The sequence below is a fragment of the Muscardinus avellanarius genome (genome assembly GCF_963383645.1).
Source record: "Muscardinus avellanarius genome assembly, chromosome: 3".
Lineage (NCBI taxonomy): Eukaryota > Metazoa > Chordata > Mammalia > Rodentia > Gliridae > Muscardinus > Muscardinus avellanarius.
This window is the reverse complement of record NC_137788.1, coordinates 52754620-52776374: the sequence shown is the minus strand read 5'-3', so window position 1 is coordinate 52776374 and position 21755 is coordinate 52754620. Positions and strand designations below refer to the sequence as shown.

The window sequence follows — 21755 nt, the reverse complement described above, 5'->3', positions numbered from 1 at the left end:
ATATATGTACAGATCACCTGTCCTAACCACAAATTTTATAATTACTATGGTTCTCTTCCTGACATAATTATGGACATTACTAGGGGTCATATGGTAGACACAGCTATTTAAGAGTTTAATCAATCCCTTTTCTAGAGAATATATACACAGTTAAACAAAATAGAACAGTTGACATAATTGCCACACACCATACAAGAGATAAAGCAGGAGTAACTATTTCAAACATTTGTCTCAGAGGCAATTAATTTACCTGAGCAATCAGTCATTTTTGTTGATCTAATCAGGTGTTTTTGTTTTATTTTATTTTGGTTGTGGTGGCACTGAACATTGAACTCAGGGACATTCTATCTCTAATCTGTAACACCTTTTTTATTTTTATTTTTATTTTTTCCCCATGCTGGGGATTGAACCCAGGGGCATTCTATCTTTGAGCTACACTCCTAGCATATTTTTTATTCTTTATTTGGGAACAGGGCCTCACTAAGTTACTAAGGGCCTAAATAGCTGAGGCTGGCCACAAACCTGCGATATTCCTGTCTAAGCCTCCCAAATACTCAGATTACAAGCATATGCCACCACACCCAGCTTTTTTTTGTTTTGTTTTGTTTGGTTTGTTTTGTTTTTTTGTTTTGTTTTGTTTTGTTTTGAAATAGGGTCTCACTAGGTTTCTGAGAGTCTCACTAGGTTGATGAAGCTGCCCTTGAACCTAAGATATTCCTTTCTCAGCCTCCCAGTACTGGGATTATAGGTGTGTATTACCACACCCAACTGAATTGCTAGTTTTTCAAAACAAAATTTACTGTTTAATTTGGCTATAAAAGTGAAACTTTCTCATTTCAAGAGCTAACTGAAACCATGCCTGTGTACTCTCTCATGACACTCCAGAACAGGTAGGTGCCTTTCTCTGAAATTCTGATAGTCACCTATATAGTATTCACATATAAGTTTTATTTATTTATTTATTTTGCAGTACTATGTGTGGAACCCAGGGGCATGCTACCTCTGAGCTAAACCTCAGCCCTGTTTTTTATTCTTTTTTTTTTTTTGAAGTAGGGTCTTATTAAATAGCTGAGGCTGTCCGCCTAGGGATTTCTACAGTAAGAACTGAAACCCATTGTATCCAATTGAGCATCCCAGAAAGTTAGCCACTATGAAAATTATGCAATACATTGTTCCAGAAAAGATGATTTGATGACAGCTCTGGATAATGACACAAATGTCAAAACTCTTCAAGAAATGTGGACTACAGATCACCACGAACTGCACACAACAATGCCCGATAAAAGCCATTTTCACAGGTAGAACAGACAAATGAACTATGTCACTATGCAGGCTTCGTGGTGCCAAAGGTATCACTACCAGGAAAATGCAAAGTTCATAATCACCAATAGTTCTCTTCATACTGAGTGACAATTGGGGGTATTATCAGTTTCTTGGAAAATGAGCCATCAAGGTTGCGAAGGGTTTGTTTATTCAAAGCAAGGTACACAAGTGCTGACCATATCTACCTGTGCTAGGGTCCTCATGCTCCTCTGTTCAGTTTACCTGTGGGGGTCAGAAGCTCCAAGCAGAAGGCAGGAGTTGATGAGTCATAGGGAAAAAGGGAGGGTGAGTCTTGAAGTTTTTCTGAGCATCATGTTACTAAAGTACACTAATCAACAGTTCTTTTCCACCTATCTGATGTGCAAAGGCAATATAAAAGAGAAGCTCTTTGGGGGCCAAATAGCATCATTATTATTTCACTGTATCTTGACAGACATGCAACTGGTTATTACAACTACTCGAATAAGTTAAACTTCTATGGCAATGGTGAAATTTACTTTAAAAGTCTTTTACATTTACTGATCATCATTGGAAAAGAATTATTAATTATTTAGAGAAGAAATTAGATTTTATCAATGGGGTTGGTCTTTTCTTTATTCTAGTACTTTGTTTTGTTTATCTAGTATCTTGGGGGTTTTGTTTTGGTAATGGAGATTAAACCCAGGGGCATTCTACCTCCAAGCTATACCTCTAGCCCTATTTTTATTCTTTTATTTTGAAACAGGGTCTCACTCAGTTGTGAGGCTAGCCTACAACCTGAAATTATACTGTTTCAGCCTTTCAAGTACTGGGATTATAAGTATGTGCCACCTTGCCTAGCTATCTAGTTATAATCAAATATAATGATGTCTTCTAATACAGTTACAGTCCTTTGTCTTTAATAGTGGGTTATTTAATGCTTTTGTTTTCAGAACAGGAAAACTTGGAACATGCTTATCAAAAATTTACAGCATTACACAATCAGTAATTGCATGGACATGGCCCCATTAGAACTTTCCAGTTGTGTTACATATAATGAAAATAGTCTTGTAAGTGATATAAGAGATTTTATACCTCAAAGAACAGTACAGTTATTTTCAAAAGTTTGATAATGTTGAAGAAGCCATCAAATGTATTTTTGAATCTCTTCATTAAAAATGCATTTTAAAGCAATGCTAAAAGCTCTGTTTAGATATTGCTTGCTTCAGTTTTAAAAATACATTTACACACTGAGAAACATCTGCATTTTAGTAAATATTTCATTGTTGGCCACTTCTTTTATCAAAGACTCCAGACATGCCACAGTATTATCTGGTATTGGTCTTTGTTGTGCTTTGCAAACTTGATTTTTATTATCCACATTATTGTTTCTATTGAAGTTAAGTTTTGGGGTAACTCAGAACTAAGGGCTCTTTTATGGTGACCCTAGCAAGCATGATTTCTAACTTCAGTGCCATTTGCTCTGTGGGCTACTAAAGTATTAGATAAAATATGTGTTTATAAAATAGCTTCAATTTTGCCATGCTGTCAAAAATGATATGACACCAGACAGCAAAGTCCTTAGAAAACCAGGCTTAGTACAAAATATTACAAAGATTTTAGCACAGGATCTGAGGACAGAGGTCTCATCATATAGCCACTGTCAAAAATAACAGTTTAATAATTTGGGAGAAATCTCTTAAATTCCCAGAGCCTCCACTTCCTCATCTATAAAACAGAAGGTGGATAATCCCAGTACTTGGGAGGCTGAGCTACAAGGATCGCAGGTTTGCGGGCAGCCTCAGCTACTTAGTGAAGTCCTCTGCAACTTAGTGAGACCCTGTTTCAAAATAAAGAATAAAAATAGGGTTGGAAATGTAGCTTGGAAGCAGAATGCTTCTGGGTTCCAGCCCCAGTACTGAAAAAAATAAAATAAAAAAATAGGGAATGATGATGATAATGTTTTAATAATAGCAGAAGTTTTTCTTTCTCAGTGAGCAATCAGAAATGTCAAATATGATATGAGGCACTTTGCAAGCTGTTAGCTGATATACAAATATAATATATTATTAGCCCAACTCTTAACTTTCTTCAGCCAAACACTATTTTCTGGCTTCTAATTCCTCCCTGTCTTCATTACTGACACCTTACATCAGATATTAGCCAACTCTTGCTTTCTGAGATTTTCTTTTCCATTTTTTTACCTGCAAGAGCTGAGAGTTAAGTACCATTTAATTTAATTTAAGTGGCCCATTCCAAGCTTGAATAGCAACTTCTAGGAAGGGATTTACATCTTTCAATCCCTTGTTCACTCAGACCTAGGTGTAGTCGTGAGATGATACCTCTATGCACATGTAAGAAGAAAAGAGCCCAACCATGGCTGCTTCCCTAGATGTTTGGGTTTGACATGGCAGGGGGTGGGGGGCTCTTCCAAACTCATACTTCTGAGGAAACTCAGTACTTCTTAAGTCATGTAGACTAATAATTTACCTTCTACTTATCTGGTATATATATCCTTCCATGCTAGTCAGGAAAGGCACAACCAAGTTTCTATGCATGCAGAGGACTTACATTGGGAACAGAAACACACACACACACACACACACACACACACACACACACACACACCCTCTGTGTGCCCTATGAAAGGGCAGAAACAGCCAAACGAGGTTGGGCAATGTGCTCTCTGACCAGTATTGCAAGTCACTGGATTGCACGGTTGTTGGTAAATGCTAGAGGGAAAAGTGGATTTTACTTTATGAAACCCCCGCTGTCCTTTCCAAGGAACTGTACTCAAGCCATCATAAATATTCCACATTCAGTATGTAGTATCAAGGGCGTTTTATCCAGGGAAAACAGTAAAATAAGATCACTGTGGAGCTGAGGTTCTTCTAAGTCTAGTTCAGTTTGGGTAGCAAATCATGCCCATGTGCCAGTACAGATTTAAATGACATATCGCCAACTGGAGATGAAAACAGAAAAGGAAAAGAAAAAAAAACACACAGGCCCGTCATGAGCAGGGTGACATATACTAGCTCATCCTTGGAGGTGTGGACTTGCTGTCTGTCCCACATGAACACAGATCTTCACAACCCTCATCTCCTGTTGACATTGAAACCTTCACACATAATCTATATCAGGCACACAGCACATCTAACTCAAATGGTAGCCAAGTCTGGAGCATCAAGACTGATACATTAGTGGACTCAAATATCAACTGCCCACCCGCAATTTTTAAGGATCTGAATCAAAGTATGTGAAACAGTTGGAGGAGCAGTAACATTTTCATGTGCCGTACATTAAACTTGGATCATTTTAAATTTAAATTTTCATCATTGTTTTTCTTGATTTTTGCCTTTTTCTCTTTCTTCTGATGCAGCCACTACAATTGGTCCTCCTGCCTAGTGCCAGAGAGCATGGCAAGCCAGGAAAAGCACTGGGAGAGGCAAAGGAGCGGGTGAAGGGAAGCAATGCTGGGCCTGCTCAGAGGCCCCTGCCAGACCACTAATGGCGAACAGGCCACAGTGTGAAGAAACAGGGGAAACTGTACACTTTAGTAAAAAGCTAATGCAGCTGCCAAATTGAAAATAAGTATGGTCTACTTTCGATTATCCACAAGTGGTTTAACCACAGGGCCTCCTTCTTCCTACAGCTCAACCTCAGTCTGGGCTGCAACCCAGACGCAGAGCAGGGTGGGGGTCTGTGAGTCTGAATGTTGTGTCTGTGTGGGAAGGAGTGGTCCTGACTGTACTGAACTGTGAATGTCCTCTTGTGAATCAAGCCACAAAGTTCTCTTTACCAATAGGTAAACTGCAATGTGTATGAATGAACATCATTAATAACAACCTTGTCTACATTCTTTTCCTAATGTCATATAAAATGTCTTTGATATTCATAAGCAGATGCTTAGCAGATGATAGAAAACTACATAGATGTTACTCATTCATTCATTTACTCAAGAAGATTTATGGAGTCTTTTACCATGTTACCTCCAGACATGAAGATTATTCAGTACCTATCACATGGAACTCACAGTCCATATTGGATAATAAGCACTTAGGATTCAAAAGTTATGTTTTCTAAGACCTAAAATACCCTTATAGATTAGTATTTCATTGTCCTTGAAGTAAACTAGACAGCTTTAAGAATAATAAGCTTCAGTATGCATCTCAAAGATAATATATAAAATTTTCCATGGGGTGAAAGGTGAAATCCTGGCAGGAGGTGCAGTCTGTCTTTGTGTTTTACCTGCCTTGTGCCCTAAGCAGCAAAAATGAATTGCTGGCTTGTCTCTCCTTAAAAAGCAGGCTTCTATGTTAACCATCATATGACCTTTAAAATCTCCTACAAAGTTTTTGTCCTACAACTACGAATACAACAATTCAGTGGGTTCCTTTAAATTCACACCATAAACTAAACATGGTGGTGCATGCCTGTAATCCCAGTGCTTGGAAGGCTGAGACAGGAAGATCACAGGTTGGAGGACAGCCTTGGCAATTTAGCAGGACTCTCAGCAACTTAGCGAGACCCTGTTTCGAAATAAAATATAAAATAGGGCTGAGATTATAGGACAGAAGTAGAATGTCCCTGAGTTCCAAGTTCAATCCCTACCAAGCACTGCCTGAATGTATGCCATTTTCAATGATCCACATAAAAAAACAACACACATGCATGTGTGCACACACACTCACACTCACACCATAAATATATAATTCTAAGAAAGTTTCTTATTCCTTGAAAAGGATCCTTCTCAAAAATTTCTAATTGATGGAATGTGTAGGAGAGTAGGAGAAAACATGTTTAGTTGAAGGAAATATTTTCTGATGTCCATTGTTAACTCTAGATATCCATTTACTACATTCTAAAAGAGGTGACTTAAGCTCTCAGGAAATTGGTTTTCTTCATGTATAAAATGGGATTAAATAATAACAGTAAGACCTAACAGGTTTTAAGGTAATTAAATGAGATAATTCATGAATGCACGTCTCTTTGTATTGTTTAAAAATATGCTATTATTCGCCGGGTGTGGTGGCACATGCTTGTAATCCCCACGGCTGGGAGGCAGAGACAGGAGGATCACACAGGTTTGAAGCCAGCCGCGCTGGCTTAAAAGACCCTGTTTCCAAATTTAAAAAGTATAAAAAATAGGTTTGGGAGCATAGCCCGGAGGTAGAAGGGTTTCTAGGAATCCCAGTACCACACACACACACACACACACACACACACACACACACACACACACACACACAAACACAGCTATTATTGTTGTTGTTTTGTAGTGCTGGAAATTAAACCCAGGGGCATTTTAGGCCTAATTTGAATAAAGGTGAACCTGTGAGCTACACTCCCAGCCCTATTTTATTTTTTTTTAATCTGGAAACAGGGTCTTACTAAGTTGTAGAGGGTCTCACTAATTTGCTGAGGCTGGCCTTGAACATGTGATTCTCCTGTCGCGCCTGCCAAGTACTGGGATTCCAGGCATGCGCCACCACACCCTGCTAACTATTATTATTTATCATCATTATTACTTCATATCATCATTACTAAATAAATAGTAATTTAATTCATTTCTGTAATTCATTTCTGAACTGTGACCAACTGCTAATTCAAGAAAACCAGGCAACCAAATTCTCTTGATATTGTTAAAGCTTCATCAGGTTTCAATGAATGGCAAACATAATTTTACTGTCCCAGTGTTATCTATCTTCCCATTAAAAATGGGTGCTTAGGTTAGCATATGAAATTTGTGCAAAGCCCCTGATTCAGTAGCTATGGAAGCCATAATAATTAGAGGATATTTTTAGGTTCTTGGAATGATGAAGTTCACTTAACCAGAGAGGGGGAGAAGGTTATACTAAGATACCCATAAGCCATAAAAGTGTGCAAACTTCCTTCCTAATACAACCTACTCCCAGAAATCTATTTCCTTACTTGAAATTTATTGCTATAAATACAGAGTATGAAAAAATGTGAAGCGATGCCAGTTCAGCCATCACTTTGGCCCTGATCCTTTGCTAAATTTATGCATTTCTCTGGTTTGTTTAAATGCCAAAGAGCTAGGCAAACTAGAAGAATATTATGCTCTTCCCTTCAGTAAAGAAGCCCACCTGAGCTTTGTATGCAGATGGAAGCCAGGAGCCACGGGAAAATGGATAAAAATGTTCACTTTGCAGATGAGGATAGCACATTTGAAATGTCCAATCGGGAAGAATTACAATAAAATCATCTCTCAATACAAATGGTCTTTGGAAATCTTGCACATTTCTCAATGCCATATCCATTTGTTTCCAGTCTTTGCCCAATAATGAATAAATTTAAGAGAATAAAGTATGACTCAGCATGAGAAATGTAAGAGATGCATGGGCCAAAACAGAAAGTATCTATAAATAAGGACATAACTCAATAAAAAAAAGTCTTTCAAGATTTAGGACTGCGATGATGCTACAAAAATCTGCATGTGCTTAACCATCTCCCATCCTCTCATGTGTAAGTCTCCCACTTCATAGTTGAAGTTGGTGATAGTAAACTAAATCTTAAGGATAATTCGGGGAAGAAAGCTATATTCAAAACTGGACTTGCTGAAACTCTACTTTTTTTTTTTAAATATAGAAATACCACAGCTCAACAAAACTGGACTGTTTTATTACCTTTGTTACCTGCCATAAGGCAGTATGAAGTTTTCTTCTGAGCTCACCTACCTTTGTTTTACAATCTTTCTCTACTCTAGGAAAACCATATGTCCTACTGGAGAGATGAAGGAGCCCCAGGCTAAGGAATTCAAGGGAGTTATACCCCTCTGCGGGATTCTGTCATCCTTATTTTTATGTCTACATGCATTGCCTGGCTGCCATCAGTTTCTGTCCTACAAAACCTGGATTAGCATGAGAAGATTTTTGAGGATATATTTTTATTATCATCCACATCTAACATTATACTAACAGAAATAAAGTCTGGAATCACACCAAGATGTTAATGTTAATAATTTTTTGGATAGTAAAATATGTATAACTTACTCCTTGTACTTTAAAAAATCTATAATGATCTCATATTAGTCTCTGTGTATGTGTGTGTGTGAGAGAGACAGAGTGACAGAGAGACAGAGACAGACAGACAGAGACTGACTGGGGATTAGACGGAGGGACAGTCTATTTTTGAGCTATACCCTGTTTTTATTTTGGAACCAGGTCTCACTAAGTTGCAGAAGACCTTGCTAAGTTGCTGAGGCTGCCCTTAAGCTTGCATTCCTCCTATCTCAGCCTCCCAAGTACTTGGATTACAAGCTTGAGCCACCATACCCAGCTCACACTACTTTTTATAATAAAAATTTCAAAAAATAAGTTTTTATTTATTCATTCATTCACTTTCTTACTCACTTAGAGCCTATCAGCATACAGTCATGTGCTCCCTGAGGGCTGCATGACCCCTGTATTCAGGCAGAGATTATATGAAGAAACAAATTTAAAATCATGCAAAATAAATAAAGAATGCACAAAACCATATGGGAGAAAAGAAAACTGTTTAACCCTAGAGAGTGACTGATGGCTTCCAGAAAAGTAAATCTGCACATAAATAACTCCTTTTACTGAATGATCAGGTTTGGTTTCTCTAAACTGAAATATGTAAATCCAACAGACAAGGTAATTCTTTCAAGTATTTATATTTCTCTAAAAAACTTAACTTTTGCTCTGTATCACTGAGCACAAGACCAATTTATGAAATTAAAAAAGAACTGCATATTTTATTCTCCAAGTTTCTTTAATTTGGCAGTTCTGTGGGTCCCTTTGCCCAGCTACTCCCATGCATCAGGAAATGCCCCCTCCTAGCAGGCGGCACTAGGAGTGACTCCTCTAACCTCCTGCTCTAATTAGAGGGGCTGTTACCAGTACGAGCTTCATACAGTACTGTCTCCTAAATGTGTCATAAAAGAAGTATCTTCAGCTGCCCACTACTTAATCATCAAGAAATCAATTGTGTCCAAGTCCTTTTTAAAGAAGTCTTAAATCTTTGATTCCAGACATATTTATTAAAAATTTTAAATCATATTGAATGACGAAGCTTAATATGTATTTTATGAAAATTAACAATGGGAAGAAGTATCAGGACAGCCTAGTTAATTCAAGAATATAGCAAGCCACTCATTGCTATGTGGAAGACGCTGTGCTGTGGAATTCACAGGCAATGTTTTATTTGAGCTTTTAACAACCCTATCTACATTCCTATTCGTATCATGGACAGAAAACAAGGCCTTGGATGCAAATTTAAATCTTCTTAACTCAAAGGACCTCTAATTATGTCACACAGCTCCCCTTTGAATTAAAAAAAAAAAGTGAGTTTGGGTCCTTTAGAAATGAAAACAAACATCAACACAGAAAAGCCACCATGCTCTTAAACAATTGTATACTTCTCCATTCCCTATTGATCTCACTGTAAATCTGGCATGTACCATATTTTCAAAGCTCGCTTCTCCCAAAAGGAATATGGCAAGAAGAATGATGAACTAGTCAGACCTGCCTGTGGCGGGATGTTCAGATGCAAGATCTTACCGATGTATAAGAACAAGTTTGATTGTAATGTTGTGAACAGAAAAAAAAAAATCAAATGATGGTCAGTTATAGCAAAGGGTTCAGAGTAGCTAAATAGTTTCTCTTAGCTAAGTTTTCAATTCCTACCATGCGGTAGGTCTGCTGGGAGTCCCTTTTTAATAGTGCTCCACACATTACAAATAGTGCCTTACCCTATCCATTTGTGAAAAGCTGAGTCGAAAAGGAAAAAAAAAGATTAAAAAAGAGAGAAGGAAAGAAAAGGCTCAGTGCGTTTACAAGGTAGACCATCTATTCAGCTGAAACTTTATTCAAACCTCTGTTCTTTTTCCTTAGAACAACCCCCACACAAACTTCAAAGCTTCTGAAAAGCACACATTTTATCAAAAAATGATAAATCATGAGAACTTATTAGCATGGAAGAATGTCCTAATCTTTCTAAAACTTCTGTCTGAATAAGAAAGGGCCTATGGCTAACTAAATGGGGGTACAGGCAGAAGCAGATAACCCAATGGTGACACCAGAGAAGGCTTTTCACTCATGAATAGCTTTGCTGTTGGTGCCACAAAAGTGCCACTTTACAGAAAAAAGAGTCATAGGACTCCCATCTGAGTACATCTGAACAGTGCTCCTATGGCCAAAGATGAGTGCTCACAGCTATGGAATTCCCTGGACTTCTGGATGTCCCATGAATACTCAAGATTGTCTGTAATGACAGCCACTACACTAGAGAGTCGGGAGGGAAGCACATGTCAGGGAGGAGCAAATTTTCTAGGATAAAACCATCAAGTTAAAATAAATGAGAAAAAAAAATAATCATATAGATAGCAATTTCTTTCCACTAAACAGTTTAAAATTGCCTTGTGGTCTTCTTTTTCATCTTAAAAATCACAAGGAGAAAAGAAAATAAGGATAGATGTGGTAATGGGTCTGTTCTTTCTTACTCAGGAATAATTTCCCAGTGAGTAATAAATAAATTTGAAAATAAATAAATAAATGGTCAGGGAAAAATATCAGTTTTCCCCCAACACAATAATTCAACTAAAATTTATTTCAAAAGATTTTAGATTATACAAAATATTGAAGGTATTTTCATCCAATTTCCTAATCTATCCCATCTATAAAGCTCTGAACCACATCAGCAGAACTACAGCCTTCCCAGAGGTGGAACCCCAGTCTCTTCGCAGTCCAGTCCACTGTCGGCCTTCCTTGATTTACAGTGAACTTCCTCACACTGAGCTGACTTCTCTTTTCTATTGCCCATTTGTCCTAGCTATACATCTAAAGGTATGTAGGGCCCGTTTACTTATGACAGCACATTAGAACAAGGATGTTGGTCTCAATGCAAAGGTTTGCAAACTAAACTACAATGGCGTGTGTGTATGTGTGCGCGCGCGCATGTGTGTTGCCATGGGGTAGGTTTGGGAGGGCAATGATGAGCAAAAAAACAATAGCTGTGATAGTCAAAAGGAAAAAGAACATTCCTAAGACTATCTTCTGTCTTTTTCACAGTGAATCTACACTAATTTAGGATAGCCTTGCATATGTTCTCTCATTGTTTTGAGTCTTGCTATGATGCCCAGGCTGCCCCTGAATTTCTAGATTAAGGGGATCCTCCTGCCTCAGCCTTCTGTATAGCTTGGACTCCAGGTGCTCACCACCATGTCCAGCTTATACCTTGCATCTTTAAAATACTGTTTGGGACTATCTAATATACATATCATCGGGTCAGAAGAAGTATAGAAAAGGAAGCCATGTTTGTCTCTGAGGTCACACTGATAAGAACTCTCAAAGTTGGTGAAAGAAAATCTTTGGATTGATTTCTGATCCTGCTTATGATCAAAAGAAATAAAAAGTGAGTTGTTAGTTTGAGCTCAAAGCCCAAGGCAATTCAACCATTCTCTGTTCTGATCAACTCAATAAACCTGGTCTGATCTAAAGTCATATTAGCAGCCAGGATCGTATCTGAAGCTTTTCTTCTTGTTGATGGCTATCACCAAATGGCAAAAGTTTCTCAGAAAAAAAAAAAAACAAAAACTCTGTATCCAAGCTGATACAGTTCAATGTATTGGACCAAAAAAAAAAAAAAAATACTAATTCCATGTGAACACAAAATATTGAAAAATAAAACACTTTTGCCCATGAGAATCCTTATATAAATGATTTTTGTGTGTAAAGTAATGCTGCAAAATTATAAGAGCAAAACCTTGTTGTAGGGCATTTGTTGAATATTGTGAAACTATGAGTCTACATCAAATACCACGATCTATGTCAAAGCTGAAACAGTAATAAGACGAGGCGACTGCAGTTCTGGTGAGCAAGACTGGTCAACAAGACACAACAAACCTCTTTGTTGAGTGAATGAAAAGTCCTGCCTCTTTTCCTAACCAAATGTTTAAACTCTACTGAGCCTCACATCACAGCTTTCTGATTTTCCCACTTTAATTTTTTAAAAATAACACTAGCAGAGTATGGTGGAACATGTCTTTAATCCCAGTATTTGGGAGGCTGAGATGAGATGGCAAATTTGAGGCTACTTCAACAACTTAATGAGGCCCTCAACAACTTAGCAAGACCCTGTTTCAAAAAAAAAAAAAAATAGCTGGGCGTAGTGGCTCACGCTTGTAATCCCTGTGCTTGGGAGGCGGAGACAGGAGGATCGCACAGGTTCGAAGCCAGCCTTGCTGGCTTAAGAGACCCTGTTTCCAAATAAAAATATAAAAAAAAATAGGTCTGGGAGTGTAGCCCAGAAGTAGAAGGGCTTCCAGGAACCCCAGTACCACCAATAAATAAATAAATAAATAAATAAATAAATAAATAAATAAATGCCAGACGTGGTGGCTCACGCTTGTAATCCCCGCGCTTGGGAGGCTGAGACAGAAGGATCACACAGGTTTGAAGACAGCCTCAGCTACTTAGTGAGGCTCTCAGCAACTTAGTGAGACCCTGTTTCCAAATAAAATATAAAATAGGTCTGGAAGTATAGCCCGGAGGTAGAAAGCCACTGAGTTCCGTCTCCAGTATCACCAAAAATAAATAAATAAATAAAATAAAATTTAAAAAATAAAATAAAATAGGGATAAGAGTAGAGCTCAAAGGTAGAATTCCCCTGGATTCAATTCCCAGTGTTACAAAGTCACCAAAACAAACACATAAAGACACTAGAACCAGTGACATTAGAACCAGTGAATCATTCATCCCCAGGAGCTCCAGATCTATGTGGTCTTAAATTGCCTCTATTTGATATCATAAGAAAGCCTCATCTCTGAGAACTTTTCAAACAAGTGCTGAGACAGTTGTGTTTTCTGATTAAACATACCTCTTGGGTCATGAATATCTGTGACATGGACCTCCAGAAAAATGGGCATTTCTATGCATCATACAAGCCAAGCCTTGCTTAAATTCTTAGGTAACTCGGTCTAATACTGCTTACTTGACTACTCTGGTTCAAATCCACTTTCGTAACTCATGTACTAGCAATATAACTTTGAGTTAAATGATCCGCCCCTCCATGTTTTAGGTTCCTCATCCGTAAAATGGGGATAAAGAGCATTCTCTCATAGGGTAGACATTAAGGGACCAATATATAGATGGAAACAGGCTTTTAATCCACTGAGGTGCCCTAGCATATTTGCCTAGCACTCTGGTAAGCCCTCTCAACAAAGAAAAATAGATTTGAGCCATCAGAACACCATCTCAGTGCCTAGAGTGGTGGGTACCAAGGAAAGTGATAAGAAAACTCAACCTAAATGTTTCCAACACCATCCAGCACACAGCAGGGGAATGCTCACAAAACAAAAGGATCACAGACTGTGCTGTCTCAACTCACCTACCCTGGTAGGGCAGAAAAGTAGCTGAGTCTGTTCTCCCGAAATGAAGGTCAATGTCCAATTTTCAGATAGCTTCCTTATCCTTAATAATATCAACTCAACACCAGGTGGACTATGGCAAATATAGCACAGATACCCACAGCTCGAGAGTAAATGAAATTTTAGTAAATTGTATTGCTTTGTCTTTATAAGGAAAGATGGTAGACTCACATAAAATGAAACTCATGGGACCATCCGGGATTGCACAGAAAGGCCTTTTTTTCTTTTTCTAATCATAGGTCCTCCTGCAATGTCTTATATCAGGTGCTACCTTGAGGGTCATTTTACATGAATGCTCTAAATGAGACCATCTCTAGAAAGTTCTGTGGCCCAGGACAACCTGCTAGAAACCAGCCATGAATCCATGTAACTAGCATAACCTCTAGTCCACCTGCTAATTGGCTTCAGTTCACTAATGAAAACCCAAGTTTAATTCTGATCCTGTGAGCATATCCCTAAGTAGATAAGAATCTTAAGACAATGGACTAATCAGAGCACTTGTGGACTAAATCCACTTCAAGAAGGTCACGGAAACGCATGTTGATGAGGGCAGTCGGACGGAGTAGAGCTTTTATACCAGCTCATTTCACAACTTGCCAGCTAGCTGAGAGTAGAAGACTACTCCAGAACTTACAGGAGTCAGAGCAACATCTGGGAAGAAGCAGTATCCTCTTGGTCAAAAATGAGGATTCAGGGACCACTGCAGATACACACACCTCAAAATCTACCCTGAAACAGGGTCCAAGTGAAGCCTAGCAAATGGTCACGACCTTGGAGACAGGTCTTTTCCTAATTGTACTTAAAAGCCTAACTCCTACAAAAGTAATTTTTTTCCACTGTTTTTTTTTTCTTTAATTTAATCTTAACCACAGTTATTGAGCATTCACGGTTACAAAGAACTGTCACAAGTACTAAGAAAACACAGTCCCAGTGTTCAAGAAAACACAGCCTGGTGCAGGAGATGAATTTGCACACAGCTAACTACAATGTAAGGCCAGACTTAAGGAGCATAAGGCAACGTAAGCCATTTGCAGGGGGTGGAAGGAAAGGGAAGGCTGACCCAGGAAGGCTGGGGAGAACAAGAAACAGGCAAGTCCAGGCTTCATTGCACAAAAGATCTGAGGCAGCCTGGAGGATATGCAGGATTTTTAACAGAAAATCCTAGGCAGGAAGAACTTGGCAACTCAGCAGAAGACCAGCACAGAAAAGAGGAGGTGGGCACATCATGTACAAAAGATATCTCTGTTATCTACATGAGGGAGGGAGGGAGGGAGCTGTGGTATGCACCTTCCTGCTTTAAGGCTGACATAGACACTTGGGCTCTTGAAGCATCAGCTCTTGCACTTTCTCCGTATTAATAATATCGCCGGCAGGTTCAAAGGATTCTTGAGCTTATTCCAGTTGAAAACCCGCCCGCCTACAATGCCTTTTCCATGCTGGCTCCCTCGTTTAGATGGGGCAGGCTTTGACATGCGGCTTATGGAGAAAAGTGAAACCACAGATACCAACAGAACTCAGAATAAAAAACACATTTTGAAATAAAATAAAGGTTCAGCTCTCGTACCAACAGACCTTGCTTGATCAGCAAAAATGTAGGTGTTAACAGGAAATCGCTATATTGTGTAATCTCCATTTCACCCTCTACGAAATTGTGCTATAATTCAAAGTAAGTGAAGCAACAATTGGATGGATGACCAGTTTTCGTTGTTTACATAGTTTAATGCACAAATGTGCAGTTTCCATGACTTTCAGAATGACGTGATTTACATGAGGCTCTAACAATAAATAAACTCGAAGTGCTAGATATAGTTAGCATATGGTGAAATTTTTAGGCAAAGCTCTTTCTTTCACTCCCTGGAAGACATTTAAAATATTCTCCCTGTTGAGATCTTTTGTTTTTACTTGACACCCTGCTAATTCTCCTCTTGTGCAAATATAAGTGTTTTACTTATAAATAAAATGTAAGGGAGAAAAGAGAACAACAAAAAATGTTCTATACATATTAATGCCACAATAATCAGCCACAAATGCACATAGATATTACAGATATTATAAATTTGCCATTTTAAAAGTTAGTCATTTTGAAAGATACCCAGAATATTTCTATTACTGCGTAATAATTTGGGGCATTTCTATAGACCTGGCGTGTATCATTCTTTTTTTTTTAACCACTTGGCCTGTCAGAATACCTAGGATAAGATTAACAAAATTATTTGTAATAAATGTCTAAAACATATGTTCTGCAGAACATAAACAAATAAATCCTTGAACGATGCAGCACTCTCCTGTCTTGTTACCTAAAACCTCTTCTACATGACTCTTACATAAACAAGATTTCCTGGAGTTTTTGGGAATGGACTTCAATCAAGGTGAAGGTCATGCCTTTCTGTATCATCCTTCCCCCAAATTTCACCACAGTGTTTTCTTTCCTTTTCACCTACTTGGATTTTATCTAAAAGAACCCTGATAAAACTTATGACTGCTTGTAATCCCAGCATTTGGGAGGCTGAGACAGGAGGATCGCGGTTCGCGGACAGCCTCAGCTACTACTTATGCCCTTTGCAACTCAGTGAGACCCTGTTTCAAAATAAAGAATAACAAAAATAGGGCTAGGGATGTAGCTCAGAGGTAGAATGTCCCTGGGTTCCATCCCCAGTATCACACAAAAAACTTAAAACTTATGAATAAAATCATCCAGGGGGGGGGGCTTTAATTCCTTCTCACCAGAAATATGAAACAAGACATTAGGGCAAATTTCAATCTCTAGCTGCCACTGGCATCTACCCTCTGGAATAGGGCCTGCAGGGCTATGAAAATCATGATCTAACGCCTGCCCTAGATGGGAGATGAGTGAGGACAGCACTGCAGGTTGATTTTTTAATAACAAATTAAAAAGGACAATAAAATCTGATTCTTAAAAAATATTATCTCACATGTGGTACTTGTTCATTAAATTCATCATTAAGAATTACCAGGTCTGGGCATTATCAGATCATGATAGCACACACCTGTAATTCCAGTATTTGAGAGTCTGAGACAGGAGGATTGCAGGTTCAAGGAGAGTCTTGTCAAACTGGCGAGACCCTGTTTCCAAACAGAAAATAATTAAAGGGTTGAGGTATGGCTCAGAGGTAGTGCCTCTGGGTTCAATCCCCCGTAAAGTAAAAAGAGAAGAAAAGAGAAAGAAAGAAAAAAAGAAAGAAAGAAAGATCAGTGTTCACATACTTTATAGGATACTCTTATCCCAGAAATTGCTACAGAAGCTATTTGACAGCTTTTATTTTGAGCTACATTTCTATTCACACCAGCTACAAATCTTTTACCTGCAACACTTTTCGTGGAAACTCATTAGAATGCTCTTGTGAAAGCAGCACGCACACAACACCACTGCCTCCCCTTTGTCTAAGGGCTCAGGACTTTGCTCTCATAAATTCATCCTAATTAAATTACGCTTCTCAAGGTGCTCTCTCTCATGCAATCCTTATGTAATTGTACCTAATATTTTTCCCACAATTGATGTTACATTAAACAGGCTTTTACTACCTACTATACTAATGGCTCCCACCCTTTCTTTTCTTTTCTCTCCCCCTTCTCCCTTCTCTCTATCCCTTCCTCTGTCTTTCCTCTCTTTCTCTCCTTCCGTCCTTTCTGTCCTTCCTTATTCCCACCCCATTTTTAGTTCAAAGGAGACAGGAATCTTACTTGCCAGAAATTACTTTAAGAGTTTCCCTTAAGCTTTCTTCATGTTCATCACAATTTTTAATATGATACATAAAACACAAAGTCTCAAATAAATATATCTCCTTAAGCATCAGAAAAAAAAAACACATTGCATTTTAAGCTCCACGGAATAAAGAAAAGCATCAGTTGACAGGTGACTAGCCAGTTTTATCTCAAGGCAGTGATGCTGCAATAGAGAAGTTGTGTTCATTAAAATTAGTACAATGAATCCTACAAAAATTATAAATCATTTTATTTTCCATAGATATAGTACAAGATATATTGATTCTTTAAGTTATCAGGATGTATTTTCATATGATACTTGGGGTAACAAAAAATGCCAAATCTGAGAAAGTATGTGAATCTTAATACATATCTTGGCTTGTGTTGCAGATTCTCATAAAAAATGTTCTATTTTTAAAATAAAATGTAGAGGGAATAGTTGTTTTCTCTTTCACACTTTGCTGTGTTTCAGCAACCCTATGGAACAAAGGGGAGTTTTACAAGAAATGAATTATTTGTAGTTGAAAAGATTATGGATGAGAGAATTTCATCACTTTGGTAAGTATGCAAATAACGGGTCCAGAGCCATGAAAGCCGCTGCTCCAATGTGCACTGCTAACTCTGATTACTGACATTGGTATCCAAAATAGAACTAAGACATAGCATATATAGATAAATTTTTAGAGGCTCTCTGGGTTGTTTGCTTAGCTTTCCTTCATCTTTTCTGCCATTACTTCAGTCTACATATAATCTACATCTAATGACATAGTTGTGACAATTCAATTCTGGAGTATCCAGATATGCGGATACTCCAGAGTACTTGTTGTTGAGACATAATTGAGTGGATATATCTTTTCCACCCAACATGACTGTGTGACTGTTAAGTTTTCAGCATTTATGATAGTGTGTGTGTGTGTGTGTGTGTGTGTGTGTGTGTGTGTGTGTTTACTGGGGATTGAACCCAGGAACATTCTATCTCTACTATATCCCCAGCCTTTTTTTTTTTTTTAACAGGTTTTCACTAAGTTGCTGAACCTGTGGCTGTGAACCTGTGACCCTCCTATCTCAGCCTCCCAAGTATTACAAGTGTATCATATTCCATACACTTGCTGACCAGCAGATCAGGTCATGGAAGGAACTCATTCTCTTCAGTCAGGTGCCGTTTGAAGGTCAATGGCTTGAGAGCATTTCTATACTTTCTATAGAGTAGACCAGTTAACCTTCCTGGAAAAATCGATTCCTTTTCCTGTGAGGTGTAAAATATGATGGTTCAGTTTCCCTAATGTCTACAGGCTGCTTTTAGTCTTCCAAGAAGTGAAAGTGTTTTTCATACAGTAAGTTATAATACTATGACTTATAAGCTATAGAATTAAGTTGAAAATAAGTTATAAGATACTATTATTAAAAACTAGATAAGTGTTTTACATAAGGCATATTATTACCCTTCTTATACAGGTAGGGAAACGGAGGCACCAACAGGTCAATTGGCCTGCACAAGACTGCAAGGCCAGTAAGATGGGAGAGAGGCCTGAAGCAGTAGCTGGGCTCCCGCATCCACAGGACTCCTGAACAATCTGCTTCCCTCTGTCTCTGAGGCACTGAGAGTGAAAACCACAGGTACTTTGGGTAAATAAATAAATACATTCAGTGACATGTATTTGATCAGCCACATAACCCTGGGAAGTGACATCTATAGCAATACTGTTCTCATGCAGTTCAATGTTGATTTCACCAGAGACTTAAGCCACAGGTAGGACCTGGCACACCTGTAGTGTACACTTCCAGCTCTTTGGGAGACTGAGGCAGGAGGATCCCTTGAGCTCAGGAATACAAGGCCAGTCTGGGCAACATAGCAAGGCCCCATTTCAAATACATAAAATAAGCCATAGGTACATTCTGCCATGAGATGATATTTCCCACTTGACTGGAATTGAAAATATCCCTAGTTATCACCATTGCAAATGGTAGCTAGAGGTCAAAAGAAATAGGCTGTGTACTCGTAGCTCAACTTTTTTAACACATGACCAAACTTACTAAAAGTACAAGTTGAGCATTCTTCATCTAAATATCTGAAATCCAAAATGCTCCAAAGTCTGAAACATATTAAGTGTCAAAAGGATGTCACAAGTGGAAAAATCCCATACCTGACCCCATGCGATAAACCGCAATGTAGGCACACTGTAAATATCCTATACACATAACTTTAGGTCTTATGTATAAGAATGTAAAACAAAAATGAATTTCATTTTTAGAGTAGAGCCCCATCACAAGGTATCTCATTATGTACAAGCAAATACTGCGATCTCAAAACAAAAGCCTGAAACGCTTCTTATTTCGAGTATTTTGGATAAGGGACACTTAGCCTGTGTATGCGAAAACATACATTTGGAGGTATACCCCATATCCAGAAAACTAGGATTAGAATGAACCAGAAAAACATAAAACAAAAAAAAAACCCTGCATTTTCTTCCCAGGGAGAAGCAATACAACATGTGTGGTTTTGAGTCCTATAGGTCTGTGTTCAAATCTCATTTTTACTAAATACTAGATGTGTTACTTTGGAAATGCTAAGTAAGCAAGCCATACTCATCTCTAAAGTGAGGATGCTAGCAGTTGCTGTGTATCAGAGATGGTGTAAGGACTAAATGAAGAGAGATAAGTAAAATGGTTTGCATTGTGCTTAGAATTTTATAAATAATCCCTAAATGGTAGTTATTGATAGAGGACAATCCCGACCTATGTCTTCCTGGCCTTATACAGAGGAATATATTTTTATAGGATTTTGCAAGTTGTGCTGCTCAGGAGGGCTCAATTTAATCCCTTTTTAAAAGTTCAAGTGAACACATAGTTTCATATACAGAAAATTATGCACAGAGAAAAGGCAGCTCAAAAGAAATACACATGCCCACTGACACCACCCACATTGTCTAACCCTAATGTATAATTATGCCTCATATTAAGCAAGGTGCTCTTAAATTTTTTTGCACTATGTTTAAGAGATAGTACTATTCACTTTTTTTTCCAATTAAGAAGACAGAGGGCACAGGCTGAAGAGGAAAGCACATAAACCAGGGATAAAGCAGGAACCAAGCTCCTGGTTTCTGCAATCCAGGCCAAGGGCAGCAGCCACCTTTTTTCACATCCCTCCTCCCTTAAAATTGTGACTATTTTTACTTCAAAATGGGAGGTGAGAGAATTCCAGCGTGATGGCTTTTGGGTGGGGAAAGGCCATTTTCCAACCCACTCCTCCCAAGGACAGCAAACCTAATTCTTGGGAGAGATGAGGACAGGATGCTGGGGTGATGAGGTCCCTGCCTTTTATGCAAGTCAGCCAGCAAACACAAATGCACGCAATTTGAAATTTTAATTAGGGTGCCATGTGCTGGTGACATATGGCGACACACTGACAGCTGGGCATCCAGGTTCAGGAACAGACCTGGGTTCTGAAGTCACAGTTGGCAGAAGCAAAGTTCTCCGCTTGTGCACTAGGTGCTAGCATGCCTGGAAAGTGCTCCGCCAGCATTGCCCTGCTATAGAGCACTGTCTTCCTGCCTCTGACAGACATGGCCTGCCAGAGGACCATGGATGCAATTTACACAGGCAGCAAGGCTCAGACGGGAAGAAAAAAAATTGACCCCCAGATTCCAGACTCAGTGGCCCGCCCAAATAATGTCCCCCAAAGCCGAGCCTTTGATGTTGGTGACCCTGGGGCATTCACAGTGGATGGTCCTTGCAGGGGCACACTCTGTGAAAGCAGCAGAACACACATCAGGCAGGAGCAGCAAGACTCAGTGCTATCTGCTCCAAAGTCCAAAGGAATTAAGCTCTTCTATAAAGCTAAATAGGACCTAAAAGTCCAGAGTTACATAGTTTAGAAGTTGGAGCATGTTAGTGAGGTATCAAGGTTGAATAAAAACATTTTAAGACAACCTGTTAAGCATTAAAGGTCAACTCTGCTAACTTTTTTCCTCCCCCAGAATTTTTTCTCTGATGAATTAAAGAGTGGTCAGTTTGACCTTTGAAGCTGAACAAGTGGCCAGAAGATGTCTTTAAATGGGTTAATGAATTGCCTTGTGGCTTCTTCATCTACTTCTCCTTACCCTGCTTTATTTATCTGAAATGGGAATAGTCTGTCTAGGTCTGCTGTTTCTACGGAAGCCCAGACCCAGACAAAAAAGAATAATATGGAGGTTTCTAAACCAAGACATGCAATTTGAAGAGGCACATTCTTTGGATCCTTTACTACTTATAGACTCCTTCAAAAATATAAATCTTTGGCTATAAAGAACAAGAGTAGTAAATAAATATGCCAAACTGCACCCTCTATATCCTTACAATGAAG

The 21755-nt window shown here is 38.6% G+C and overlaps 1 protein-coding gene across 1 annotated transcript in view; it reads right to left on the bottom strand.

The window, feature by feature from the left end:
- The window catches only part of NFIA (nuclear factor I A), a gene marked incomplete at both ends in the record, with an annotated part of 386945 nt that overhangs the window by 251525 nt on the left and 113665 nt on the right, over positions 1-21755 (bottom strand). The gene's annotated exons all lie outside the window — the stretch shown is intronic.